Source organism: Miscanthus floridulus, chromosome 15, assembly GCF_019320115.1.
Source record: "Miscanthus floridulus cultivar M001 chromosome 15, ASM1932011v1, whole genome shotgun sequence".
In the NCBI taxonomy this organism is placed as follows: domain Eukaryota; kingdom Viridiplantae; phylum Streptophyta; class Magnoliopsida; order Poales; family Poaceae; genus Miscanthus; species Miscanthus floridulus.
Window position 1 is genome coordinate 19,494,817 of NC_089594.1, and position 13,744 is coordinate 19,508,560.

Below are 13,744 nucleotides of genomic sequence, written 5' to 3' on the forward strand. Positions count from 1 at the left end.
TGACCAAGGTAGAAAGTTTGAACCATCATTTTAGAGAAGCATCGGCTCCAACTCGATAGGCGTCGACATCCTTTTCTCACGGCGGTGAAGCTTTAGGTGAGAACCTTGCTCTGATACCAATTGAAAGGACCTAGGACGCCGCCTAGAGGGGGGGTGAATAGGCGTTTCTGAAAAATCAACACCTTTAATAGCGGAAACGATTAGTAATAGGAGTTTCCAAAATGGAAACTCCAAATCAGAGTAATACCACCCCTCACAAGTTAGCCACAAAGTATATAAAAGATACTAGATAAACCTAGGGAGCCAAACAGCTGCAACCAAAGAGTTGAAACAAAATGCACTAGTCCGTTAATGTCGAAAGTCCCGACAGTTTGGGTCAGAACTTCCGACGTGTCAGAAGTCCCGATGTTTGGGTCAGAACTTCTGACGTGTCAGAAGTCCCGGCAGTTTGGGTTAGAACTTCCGACGCAAACTGTCAGCACTTCCGACCCCTACGGGAAATGAACTACAAGTGCTAAAATAAACTTTGTGATGCCGATAACTTACAAACCCACTTCCTAGTGGTAAGGTAAGGTGTTGGGTCACTCTCTTGATGTTGATAAGCCACCACTCCGTAGATCGAGTCCCAAACCCTAAGAAATAGCTAGAGAGAGGAAGACAACCAAATACATGTAATTTCGAGCAAATCACAACAACAACAAGCACGCGGGAGACAAGAATTTATCCCGAGGTTCGGCAGCCCCACAAAGGAGCTCCTACGTCCTCGTTGTTGAGGTGACCACTTTGGTCAGAGTCTCTTCCACCTCCTTGCCTCACTCAAGGATACCACAAAGGTCACTTGAGTTTCTTCACTAGAAATCAAGGGTAATACAAACTTCCCAAGGCTCTTCCACAAGATGGAAGCTCTTGGGCAACGCCTCGCCGGCTAGGGGAAAATCCGCAAGAGTAACAAATGCAAATCAAACCGGCTTGACGAAGAAATCAAGTGCTCAAGCTTGCTCAAAGTGTTTTTCTCACTCAATCCACTCTCCAATCACTCAAACCCTTTAGGAATTGAAGTTGGAGGCAAAGGAGAGAAGAGTGGCGAGCCTAGAATGCTTGGGGGCTATTTTGGCCGAGTGTTCGTTGCAATGAAATGAGTGGGCAACGGTTAGAATGGAGGAGACGGGTATATATACTCCAAGGCAAAATCTAACCGTTCAGATCTACGTCGGGAGTTCCGACGCAGATCTCGGGACTTCCGACGTATGAAGAAAACACTGTTCACGCGAGGTCAAAAGTCCACGGGTGCAAGTCAGTGTCGGAACTCCTGGCAAATGTCGGGACTTCCGACGTGCACAGTTGAACAAACAGTCAGCACCACTGATGCCGGGACTCCCGGCCTAGGTCAAGTCAGTGTTAGAACTCCCGACAAACGTCGGGACTTCTGACGATCGTTGGGACTTCTGACGGGCACAGACAGCAGGCCAGTAGAACCATCGATGCCGGGACTCCCGGCTTGGGTCGGGAGTTCCGACTCACGTCGGGACTTCCGACATCCACAGTCACTGCGCAGGCTGTGGCTGGGAGTCAGCACTTCCAGCAAGAGTCATGACTTCCAACTGTCGGGAGTTCTGGCTTACGTCGGGACTTCCGACACCGACAGTCACAGAAAATTATTCTTTGTGCTCGTGAAGTGCTAGAGTGTCTCTCTTTTGATTTAATTAATATGCTTGAGCACTCTATCTTCCTCAAACCACCTAAACTTGCATCCCTCTTAATAGTACGGCATACCTATTAACTCAAGATCAAAAGAAAAACAAAATTAAACCTTTTGAGTTGATCTTCTTTAAATTGATGCCGTGTCTTTCAATCTTCATCAAGTGAGGGTGCCAACAAGTCAATATTGATCTTGTCACTTGAGCATAGCCATCTTGAGCACGTGACTTGATTCCATTCATCAAATATGAATAACTCCAAATGCATCAAGTCACTTTAATCAACTTGTCCAATATAGATTTGATCCTTCACATCAATATGACCATCTTAGCTTGATTAGTACCTCAACTAAATGCAAGTACTTTCTTCTTCACCCTAGCTAGGTTCTTCGGCCGCCAAGCCGTCGCTTGCCCTTCACCCTTGCTTAGTACCTTGAAGCCTTTCCTTGCTATCTTCACCATCTCAAGCCATTAAGTCACATCTTGTGTTGAATCATCCATTCATATGTATTGTTATCTTTTTCATTTCAATTTAGCAAGCTTCAAATATGAGACCATTCCATATGCAATCCCTCATGTCTCATTAACTAATACTCATGAGCTTGCTTTCACATAGTACATGGAAATCCCACAATAAATAAGCATTTGCATGAATTCCATTTGCATTATTGTCTTGTGCTTGAACTAGATTGTTTGTACAACAACACATCATTTTGGCTTTCATTAAGTACCTGTGAGATAACCTATTACCTGTCCACACTTAGCAAACGGGTTAGTTCTTTAATCACGTTGTCATTCAATCATCCAAAACCCACTAAAGGGCTAGATGCACTTTCACAAAGGTATCATTGTAATGTGCATGATCATTTCATCCCTTACTAGTATGCGGTTAGTGCATATAGTTCATACTTCATAGGATCATGCATAACAAATGAAATGTTTAAATTCATAGCCTACCACTATTGCTTGAATAATTAGTTGATCTAGTGGTTAGTATATGAATTTATTCATAAGCTAGTGAACCCAAGTACTTGACTTAATTTGGATTGCTAACAAGTGACAAGTACAACATTGGCATGATAACCCTTGCAAGAGGTGTGAAGAAGCTTGTCATTGGTTTAAACCGGACTTGGAAGCTTAGGCAAATCAATTTAGTTCAAGTCAACCATAGAAGCTCAAGATAGTGATAAGAGTACAAGCACAAGACAACAATGCAAATGGATATCTAGTTTGTTTGTTTCAAATGGTATCTAGACTCAAGTATTTCATCAAGAATTCACAAGTGATGTCTAGATCAACTCACAAGTGATATCCTATAAGTGGTACTCATAAAGATAGCAAAGGTCCAAGAAATAGTGTTTATTGATAAATCCAACAAGTGGTTCCATACTAGAAGATTCTTTCAAGTGATATCACATCTATACATGGTATCAATCATGCAAGACGATGGTTCCATAAGTGATCCTCAACTTTAAGTGATCATCAAATGAAGAATGCATCCCTCACCTACAAGAGCTCAAGTGTATCAAATGGATGACCCATGCTATCATATAGGGGGAGGTGTCACACAAATTGATATCTAGATCAAAGATCCTATGTGTGGTATCTCAAGAAGCCCAATACAAGATACAAGTGGTATCTACAAGTGGTGTCATTCCAACAATCAAGTGATGTCCATAAAAATGCAAGATTCAAACCTCAACCATCTATCCCAAATGCATACCTTTGCATCAATGAGAAGCACATCTTTTATGAAAATTGATAACAAACACTACAAGATTTTCGGTCTACTGCAACGCTGAAGAATTGCAACGTAGAAAATTTGGTTGCCAGAGATTGTTGTATTACAACCATTCTAAAAAATGGTAGCAATACATGCCTTTAATACAACGGTTTTCAAGATGTTGCAAAGCTCTGTTGCATTTGGTGGACGATATTGCAATGGTGAAAAATGGTTGCAGTAGACTTGATTTTGGTTGCAATTGTGTGGTAGTACTGCAACTACATTTACGTTAGTTGCATTTGGTTTTGACTATTGCTACGGTTTTTTTTGTGTTGCATAAAATTTGACAAGCGTTGCAAATGCTAGATACTTAATGCAACGAGAACTCTTGGAGGCGAAGCAAAAGTGGGGGTCAATTGCAACCTTTTTTGACAGTTGCAATATACTTTGATATTGTTGCAAGTGCTAAATTTTATTGCAACGAAATCTATGGGGTCGAAGCGAAAATTGTGTTCAAGTGCAACGCTTATTTTTGGTTGCAATATACTTTGATAATTGCAACGAATTTAAAACTTAAAAAAAAGTATGGAAAGAAAAGAATTGGGGACGCATATATTAAAATTAAAAAGTGCTCCCCACAGGATTCGAACCATGGAGCTCTGGTTCAGATAAAACCTTCTCCACCACTGCGCTATGTAGGTGTGTTCGTTGTAACTCAGGTTTTAATTTATTTGATATGATTGAAGACCTTATGAGTTATAAAACGCCCCAACCCTGGCCCCATCTCGGCATCTCCGTCCTTATGCCTGGTGTCTGAAACTTTCTGTTAAGTAGTTGTTGTTGTTAAGTACTTGATGTTAAGTATGCGTGGATGTTAATTAGTACTTGAAGTTGTACCGGGGTGATTGGTCACTTTGTTAGCGATAGTAAATGCCTGACCGTGCACCATCGGTCACATGCACTACGCCAGATTCGTACAGTAGGAACGGGGGCGTTTTTACTGTAGGGCGGCTGGGGTTGGGGCGCCCTTACAGTGGGCGTTCTCGGGCCCCAGCAGCCCAGCCGCCCCTACAGATGGCACTGTAGGGGCGGCTGGTAACCTGAGCCGCCCCTACAGTTGGGGCTGATCTGTAGGGGCGGCTCAATCACCAGCCGCCCCTGCAGTGCCCAACTGTAGGGGCGGCTGAATCACCAGCCGCCCCTACTGATGGCGCACGAATAAATAGCAGCCAAAATTTGAAAGGTTCAAATTTAGTCAAATTATAAGATGACCAAAATAAAAGTTGTAGATATTAATGAGTTGAACAACTTTGGTATTCATCACTTTTTATGTTGAAATTATTTTGGGTCTCAAATTCAGGTTCGAATTTGTCATTTTTTAAAATTTCAAATTTGAAAGGTTCCAATTTAGTCAAATGACAAGATGACAAAAATAAAAGTTGTAGATCTTGATGAGTTGAACAACTTTTGTATTCATCACTTTTACATCTGAAATCATTTAGGGTTTGAAAATTTGGTTTGAACTTGTCAAATTTCAAATTTCAAATTTTAAAATGTGTAAAACATTGTCACATCCAAGTTTGATCAAACGTAAATGCTGAAGCATGATTTTAGAAAATTTTAGGAAAAAAAACCATCACATTTGGAGTTAGTATGAGGAAGAAAAACTAGTTACAAGTTTTATCCACAGATTAAAAAGAGAAATCACATTGTTCTATATGATCCTTAAATGATCATAGTGAACAGTGTGATTTCTTTTTTTTAATCTATGGGTTAACTTTGTAACTAGTTTTTCTTCCTCATACTAACTCCAAATCTGATGATTTTTTTTCCTAAAATTTTCTAAAATCATTCTCTATCAATTTATTTTTTTGGTTTTGTCAATATATACATATGAAAAGTTTGAGCAATTTAAATTTTGAATTTCAAAAAAATGCAACTTCAGACAAGATTTTGGTACCCCAAATGATTTCAGCTGAAAAAGTGATAAATACCAAAGTTGAATAACTTATCAAGATATACAACTTTTGTATTGGTCATTTCTTCATATGACAAAGTGGTACTGACATTGTTCATAAATGTGACACATGTCTCGTAAGGTTTTATAAACTATATGAGACATGTGTAAGATTAGTGAATAATGTGTGCTAAAAAATTGTGAAATGAAGAAATGACCAAAATAAAAGTTGCAGATATTCATGAGTTGAACAACTTTGGTATTTATCACTTTTTATGTTGAAATCAATTTGGGTCTCAAATTTTGGTTCGAACTTGTCGTTTTTTAAAATTTTAAATTTAAAAGGTTCAAATTTTGTCAAATGACAAGATGACTAAAATAAAAGTTGTAGATATTAATGAGTTGAACAACTTTGGTATTCATCACTTTTTATGTTGAAATTATTTTGGGTCTCAAATTTTGGTTCGAATTTATCATTTTTTAAAATTTCAAATTTGAAAGATTCAAATTTAGTCAAATGACAAGATGACAAAAATAAAAGTTGTAAATCTTGATGAGTGGAACAACTTTTGTATTCATCACTTTTACATCTGAAATCATTTAGGGTTTGAAAATTTGGTTTGAACTTGTCAAATTTCAAATTTCAAATTTTAAAATGTGTAAAACATTGTCACATCCAAGTTTGATCAAACGTAAATGCTGAAGCATGATTTTAGAAAATTTTAGGAAAAAAAACCATCACATTTGGAGTTAGTATGAGGAAGAAAAACTAGTTACAAGTTTTACCCACATTAAAAAGAGAAATCACACTGTTCTAGATGATCCTTACATGATCATAGTGAACAGTGTGATTTCTTTTTTTTAATCTATGGATTAACTTTGTAACTAGTTTTTCTTCCTCATACTAACTCCAAATCTGATGATTTTTTTTCCTAAAATTTTCTAAAATCATTCTCTATCAATTTATTTTTTTGGTTTTGTCAATATATACATATGAAAAGTTTGAGCAATTTAAATTTTGAATTTCAAAAAAATGCAACTTCAGACAAGATTTTGGTACCCCAAATGATTTCAGCTGAAAAAGTGATAAATACCAAAGTTGAATAACTTATCAAGATATACAACTTTTGTATTGGTCATTTCTTCATATGACAAAGTGGTACTGACATTGTTCATAAATGTGACACATGTCTCGTAAGGTTTTATAAACTATATGAGACATGTGTAAGATTAGTGAATAATGTGTGCTAAAAATTGTGAAATGAAGAAATGACCAAAATAAAAGTTGCAGATATTCATGAGTTGAACAACTTTGGTATTTATCACTTTTTATGTTGAAATCAATTTGGGTCTCAAATTTTGGTTCGAACTTGTCGTTTTTCAAAATTTTAAATTTAAAAGGTTCAAATTTTGTCAAATGACAAGATGACTAAAATAAAAGTTGTAGATATTAATGAGTTGAACAACTTTGGTATTCATCACTTTTTATGTTGAAATTATTTTGGGTCTCAAATTTTGGTTCGAATTTGTCATTTTTTAAAATTTCAAATTTGAAAGATTCAAATTTAGTCAAATGACAAGATGACAAAAATAAAAGTTGTAGATCTTGATGAGTTGAACAACTTTTGTATTCATCACTTTTACATCTGAAATCATTTAGGGTTTGAAAATTTGGTTTGAACTTGTCAAATTTCAAATTTCAAATTTTAAGTTGTACACCTAGAAAATATAACACCATCAAAACGGATGCACCAGATTATCTTTTAGCCATTCTCTCTCGTTACTCGTCCAAATCCGACGGTCCTCCTTGTTTGGATAGCCCCCAACGGTCCTCCTCGTCCCTCCCACGCCCGCGCCCGCGCCCAGATCCCACGCCCGCAGCCGAGGTTCGATCCCTCGCTCCCTCGGTTGCTTTTTTTCCGTATTTTTTTTCGCTCGAACGAGTGTCGAACCTCATCCCACCTTGCCGACTCTTCCTCTCCCCCACGCCCAGCACTAGGATTAGGGTTCCTACCCTAACCGCCCAGCACCACGGAGCCGCCGCCGCCGGTGGGAAGGGCCGCCGCCGCCATGGGAGTCGCCCATCGCGGGGCCTCCTGCCATTGGCACAGGGAGATGGCCGCGCGCCACCTGCGGGCGCAGGGCCGCGCGAGGGAGGCCGAGCGCCAGGCTAGGCTCCATCTGCCGAGAGCGAGCCGGCGGCCGCTGCGGCAAGCTCGATAAGTCCCACGTCCGCGAGATCGTCAACGACGCCGTCGACATCGAGCGCGAGTTCGTCTGCGACGCGCTCCCCGTCGCACTGGTCGTAATGAATGGCGGGCTCATGAGCCAGTACATTGAGTTCGTCGCCGACCGCCTACTCATGGTGCTAGGCCACAAGAAGATGTACGACGTCGCCAACCTTATTGTGCTTTTTCTTGCATGCTAGATGTAGTAGATGTAATTAGTGTTCTGGATGATGCAAGATGGTGTTTCAGTTGCTGTGTTATTAGGCCCTATTCGTCTGGTAATAACATCTCAATACAACGGTTGTTCTTAAGTTGCTGCCCTCATGGTGTGACGCAATGCCTATGACTGAATACACTTACCCGTACAGAGATTCTAGCTGTACATGAAACTATAAATTTTAGCAATTTCTGCAACTCTAGAATCTAGCACTTGATATTATGTCTGGAATATTGGGTCTTGCTTCCTTCATTGTTTCATCCATATAGGAAATGCAGTACTGTTTCGCTTTGATCTTGCAAGTAATTAGTTCATTTTTCATGTCGTGTGTGCAGATTAGTTGACCCAGAGGATGTGGTGCAAAATTACTGGATATTGAGAGGCCATCCATGACATCCAGATTTGGGACACGGTTTGTCCTGCTCCTCTCTTCTGTTCTTTTTTCTCCCCTTTTCGTAGTGTTGTTTACCCTCTGTGCACAGTTTGTAGTATGAAGCAATGGTAGCTGTAGGAATTTCTGAATGATTCAGAAACAAGCCAATTACGTATTAGCCATTGGGATCCTTAATTACTTCATGCATCACATAGCTCCTTTTGTCGAATTTGATCGATACAATATCTGTGCAGCAGGATTCATATATAGTTCTGAGACTGTAAACTTTCCTCTTGTTCTATATTATAATGTATCATGGTCTGACAAATTCTACATGTATTATCACTCACCTTTGCAAACTTTCCTAGATGTAGTAGATGTAATTAGTGTTCTGGATGATGCAAGATGGTGTTTCAGTTGCTGTGTTATTAGGCCCTGTTCGTCTGGTAATAACATCTCAATACAACGGTTGTTCTTAAGTTGCTGCCCTCATGGTGTGACGCAATGCCTGTGACTGAATACACTTACCCGTACAGAGATTCTATCTGTACATGAAACTATAAATTTTAGCAATTTCTGCAACTCTAGAATCTAGCACTTGATATTATGTCTGGAATATTGGGTCTTGCTTCCTCCATTGTTTCATCCATATAGGAAATGCAGTACTGTTTCGCTTTGATCTTGCAAGTAATTAGTTCATTTTTCATGTCGTGTGTGCAGATTAGTTGACCCAGAGGATGTGGTGCAAAATTACTGGATATTGAGAGGCCATCCATGACATCCAGATTTGGGACACGGTTTGTCCTGCTCCTGTCTTCTGTTCTTTTTTCTCCCCTTTTCATGGTGTTGTTTACCCTCTGTGCACAGTTTGTAGTATGAAGCAACGGTAGCTGTAGGAATTTCTGAATGATTCAGAAACAAGCCAATTAAGTATTAGCCATTGGGATCATTAATTACTTCTTGCATCACATAGCTCCTTTTGTCGAATTTGATCGATACAATATCTGTGCAGCAGGATTCATATATAGTTCTGAGCCTGTAAACTTTCCTCTTGTTCTATATTATAATGTATCATGGTCTGACAAATTCTACATGTATTATCACTCACCTTTGCAAACTTTCCACTTGTCAGATTAAAAAAAAAATACATTGTGTCCAATTGTATGTTGCTTAGTAAGAATCATGAAGATTTGCAGCATTATAGTTTTGTCTTTGTGCTAATTGTTTAGTGACCGTACTGCATGCAAATCTTGGATGATAATAAAAAAACACTTGTCTGATCACATACACGAATCCCCATCACCGTTTCTCATGAATGCCTGAACTAACCTGTTACATACAAACTCTGTTCTGAACTGAATTTCTGAATGAGATAGCAGGTTTATAACACTTCTTTGGTCTGAAATCCAACAAAGTAAAGGTTCTTTTTTCTGGACTGCTTCAATGTTTGCCATCTAATACTGTAGCTTTGTAATGCAACTATACCACATTTCCTTTGAAAGTCCAACATGGCAACATGTAAGTAGCTGTGAATTATTTAGATTGAGATTGGAGATGAGATGACATTGGCCTGCCCTGATTTGCTCTCGGTCTTTTACATATATATATAAGCCTCAATATGCTAGGGAGTGAGTTGATTAAACTAATTATCCACCTCAGGGCAGAGGAGGAAGGAGCATATGCGAATGCGGACTTGGCAGCGGCTACCGGACTCCTCCGCGACACACGTCCTCCTATAGTTTTTTTATATGTGCGCAGGTTAGCTTAGGTTTGCCCTGCGAGGGTGCCGGAGTGGGATATATCAAAATCTGTGCTGCAGATTTGATTTCGAGCAATTGAACCAAGCAATTCAGACGAGTCTTTTCTGTTGCCTGATTGTACACTGCTGGTTGATCGTGATCCTAATTGTATCAATATTTTTTTGTGCTGTTTTTGGAAATATTTTGAAGGGTGGGTCTGGTGCAAGCGGTAGAGTCTTACCGTCTATGACCGGAAGGTCCCGGGTTCGAGTCGCGGTCTCCTCGTATTGCATAGGCGAGGGTAAGGCTTGTCACTAACATCCTTCCCCAGACCGCGCACAGAGCGGAAGCTCTCTGCACTGGGTACGTCCTGTTTTTGGAAATATTTTAGGAACTAAATTGAGACTATATTATTATTTACAAGGCATGCTGCTTTCTTCTAAGATGTTAATATGGTTTGTCGCCGTAGCGTTAGCACGGGCAATTTTGTTTTTTTTAGATCCCATCCAGCAGATCTACAGAGTGGTCAAAAATGGCAGCGAGCAAGCAAGTGAAATGAAAGAAGAAACAAAGAGCTAAATGTCTTGTACGAGAAGTATATAGAGAGAAAGATTTGTTCTTTGACTATAGGGTTCTCATGCAGAATCATATCTGAAATAATAATAAAAAATTATGTTTTATCAAAATGAATTTATCTCATTTTCCTTGTCTTCCTTTCACTCTTACTTGTAGGCCTTGAGATACTTGCATTCCCACGTAATAATCAATTTGCTGGTCAAGAGCCTGGCAGCAATGAAGATATCCAGGATACAGTTTGTATCAGGTTCAGAGCAAAGTTTACTATTTTTGACAAGGTAAGCAATTTGACCTGTGAGCTTTTCTTTTGCAGTAACTAACATATTATGAATTCAAAGTTTTCTATCATTCATCTGAGTATGTGAAATAAAAACAACCCTCATTGCTATCTCATTGGAATTTTGTTATAATCAAGTTGATTGGACCAGGCAGAGATGTGAACAGAGTAGGAAATTTAAACATTCATAATTAGCGTCACTGCAGAGACAACATTCAATGGTTGGTTTATTTATTGGCCATGTTTTTCTTTCTTGAGCTTTAACAGTTTGCTGGGTTAGTAATCAACATTTTTTGTTATTCAGATATGATTCAGTTGTCTGTTTTTTTTCTTTGACAACTGATTCAGTTGGCTATTGGTATTGAAATGCTGGAGTCTTTGCTTTCGAATCTTGGTCCAAAGGTTAGTAGCTAAAATTGTTATTTCCTTAAGTATGTAGTCTAAAATATAATTTTCATAGTAGTTGAATATGGACTGTGATTGTTATAATCCTGAAACTGTATTTTGTTGATTTCCATTCTTTTCCTGCAGGGGATCTACATTTGCAGTTGCAAACAAATAATGGGTCAGTTTGTTTTTCACCTAATTTACCTGTGTATATGTAGTGGACTTTCAGTAGCTCTGCTCTTTAGCAGCGGGCCTCAATGGCTAACAGTAGTTCATACTTGAGAGTTTACATATGTAATATATATTATCAAAAACTCTACATCATTCAACAGTCTGCTAATTCCTAAGTTTTTATCTGCAGCCATAGCATGACTATGGTGGCTTAGAGACAAAAAAAAATTATGTCCATGCTTTCCATTTTCTAATATTTCAAATACGTTCAGTAACAGCCATATGACTCTGTATTGATTCCGTTTATGCTCTGTAGATATTTGATATCCAAATGGAGCTAAGACAACATGTTAAAGTAATCCTGATGCTTTTTCAACATTCAAACTGCTCGATGTGGTCAAATGCCCGATTACTTGCTATGTTGATTTTGTCGAGTTGATTAACTTGGTTCTTTCCTGCTGTTTCTGCTGTTTTCCAGAATATATACAATGTCATATAAAATTGTGTAAAACCTAAACTATACAAAAAAATTATTGTTTGGTTGTTTTCATGCATTCCTGAAATAAAGCCGTGGCGTTAGCACGGGCACTGTACTAAAGCAAAGCAACTGAAGGAAACTGCGGCTAGGAAAAGATCTGCATTGTCCAAAAAGAATACACAGGTACTATGTGAAACCTTTTATCTCTCTTTGCATTAAAAAGGAACATATAGTCCTTTTGGAGAAGTACATAGCTATTCTTTTGTTCCGCTCCTAAATATGGTCCAGGCTTAGTTTCCTCTTGCTGATTAGAAATATATATGGATGTGTTTGTGCTCATAAAATGTCTTGGGAGGCAGCTGCATGTATGTTTATATTTGCTTTACGCTTCAAAGTTCATGGTTGATAGTACTGCAGCTCGTGTTTTGCTTCAGTGTTCAATTAGCTTTGCCACCACTAGTCTCAGTTTAACTAATGCATGTCAATGATTTTTTCAGGAGGAATCTTGAGTTTGAGAAGGAGCATGCGAATGGTGGGACGATGGCCAACATACATATCAAGGGAACCTTCGCTGCTACAGTAGACATTAGTCTTTTGATTCGAATGAGTTCAAACAGTTGTCTGTGCTTAACACATACTTGTGTTCTCATTTAGTTTGACACTCGGTGTGTTTTGTTAAAGATTTTGTATGAACAAATTATATTTCGTTTTAATGGATGTCGATGCTTCCTTCATTATGTATTTGTCGTTTTGCGATTATTAATTTAAGCTACCAAACAAAGTGTCGCAACATGAATTATTAATATATTAATCTGGCGTTGCAATATATGATGGCACATATAACAACCACATTTAGTCGTGGCAATAGGTACGATAATCGTGGCAATAGAGAAACTATCTCTTGCAACTACAATAAGATGACGGTGGCAATAGAGGAATCTACCTATAGCAACCAGATAGTTAGTAACGTGGCAATAGATGACCTGTCTGTAGCAACCAACCTAAGTAACGTGGCAATAGCCTATGCCATCTATAGCAACCATTCAGAAACGTGGCAATATACGACCTCTCTGTAGCAACCAACCTGAAGAGATGTTGCAATAACCTAAGCCACCTATAGCAACCATTTAGGCGACGTGGCAATAGAGAACCTCTATTGCAATGCTTTCTCTGCGTAGCAACAACCACGATTGCAACACCTGTGTTGCGTTGCGCTTGCATTGTGTTGCTACACGACCAGCGTGTCGCAATACGTATCGCTAGCAACGCCTAGTTCGTTGCAATTGATACTATTACCACACCCATAGTGGTTGCAATTGCTTTTGTTACAACACTCACCAGGTGTTGCAAAAGCGTCAAAAGTGTTGCAATAGAGGGGCTGTGTGTCGCAACTAAAATGTAACCCATTGCATTATGCTATTGCTACCCTTACAAGTGCAACGACATTTAACCAAAAAAAATTGGTAGCAAAATTACTATGGCTACCATTTTTGGGTCTTTTGCTACACTTTTTTGGCGTTGCAGTAGACCGAAAATCTTGTAGTGAAAGGGGGAGAGATTGTACTAAGATATGAAAGCTTTGGGAGAGATTGAGACAAAAAAGAGAGGTTGGACATGGACATGTACAAAGAGGGAGCAACATTGAAGAAAGGAGATGGATCAAAATTCTTGGACAAGAGAAGCACACAAGTAGGGGGAGCAAGCTCATGAACTTTAATTGATTGCATATGATTTGTGCATATTCATGTGCTTGCTTGCATTGCATAAGTTCTTAAATTCAATATGCATGCTTGTGTGATATATGCTAGTTGTAGAATTTGATTGATAAAATAAAAACTAGCATGCATAGGATGATAGCTAGACACTTGGTATGCTTTTCAAGTAATGGTAGTACCTTGCTTTTAATGTTGATCTCACGAGG

General features: G+C 38.9%; 1 long non-coding RNA gene across 2 annotated transcripts; it reads left to right on the forward strand.

The window, feature by feature from the left end:
- The first annotated feature begins 11,142 nt into the window (after positions 1 to 11,142).
- On the forward strand, positions 11,143 to 12,560 carry LOC136506523 (uncharacterized). Of its 2 annotated transcripts, XR_010771634.1 has the most exons (4): positions 11,143 to 11,189; positions 11,319 to 11,352; positions 11,914 to 12,006; positions 12,321 to 12,560. It is a non-coding gene; the product is annotated as an uncharacterized lncRNA (long non-coding RNA). The 2 variants fall into 2 exon arrangements; XR_010771633.1 differs by lacking the exons at positions 11,143 to 11,189; positions 11,319 to 11,352 and having other exon boundaries at positions 11,826 to 12,006.
- Positions 12,561 to 13,744: the final 1,184 nt, after the last annotated feature.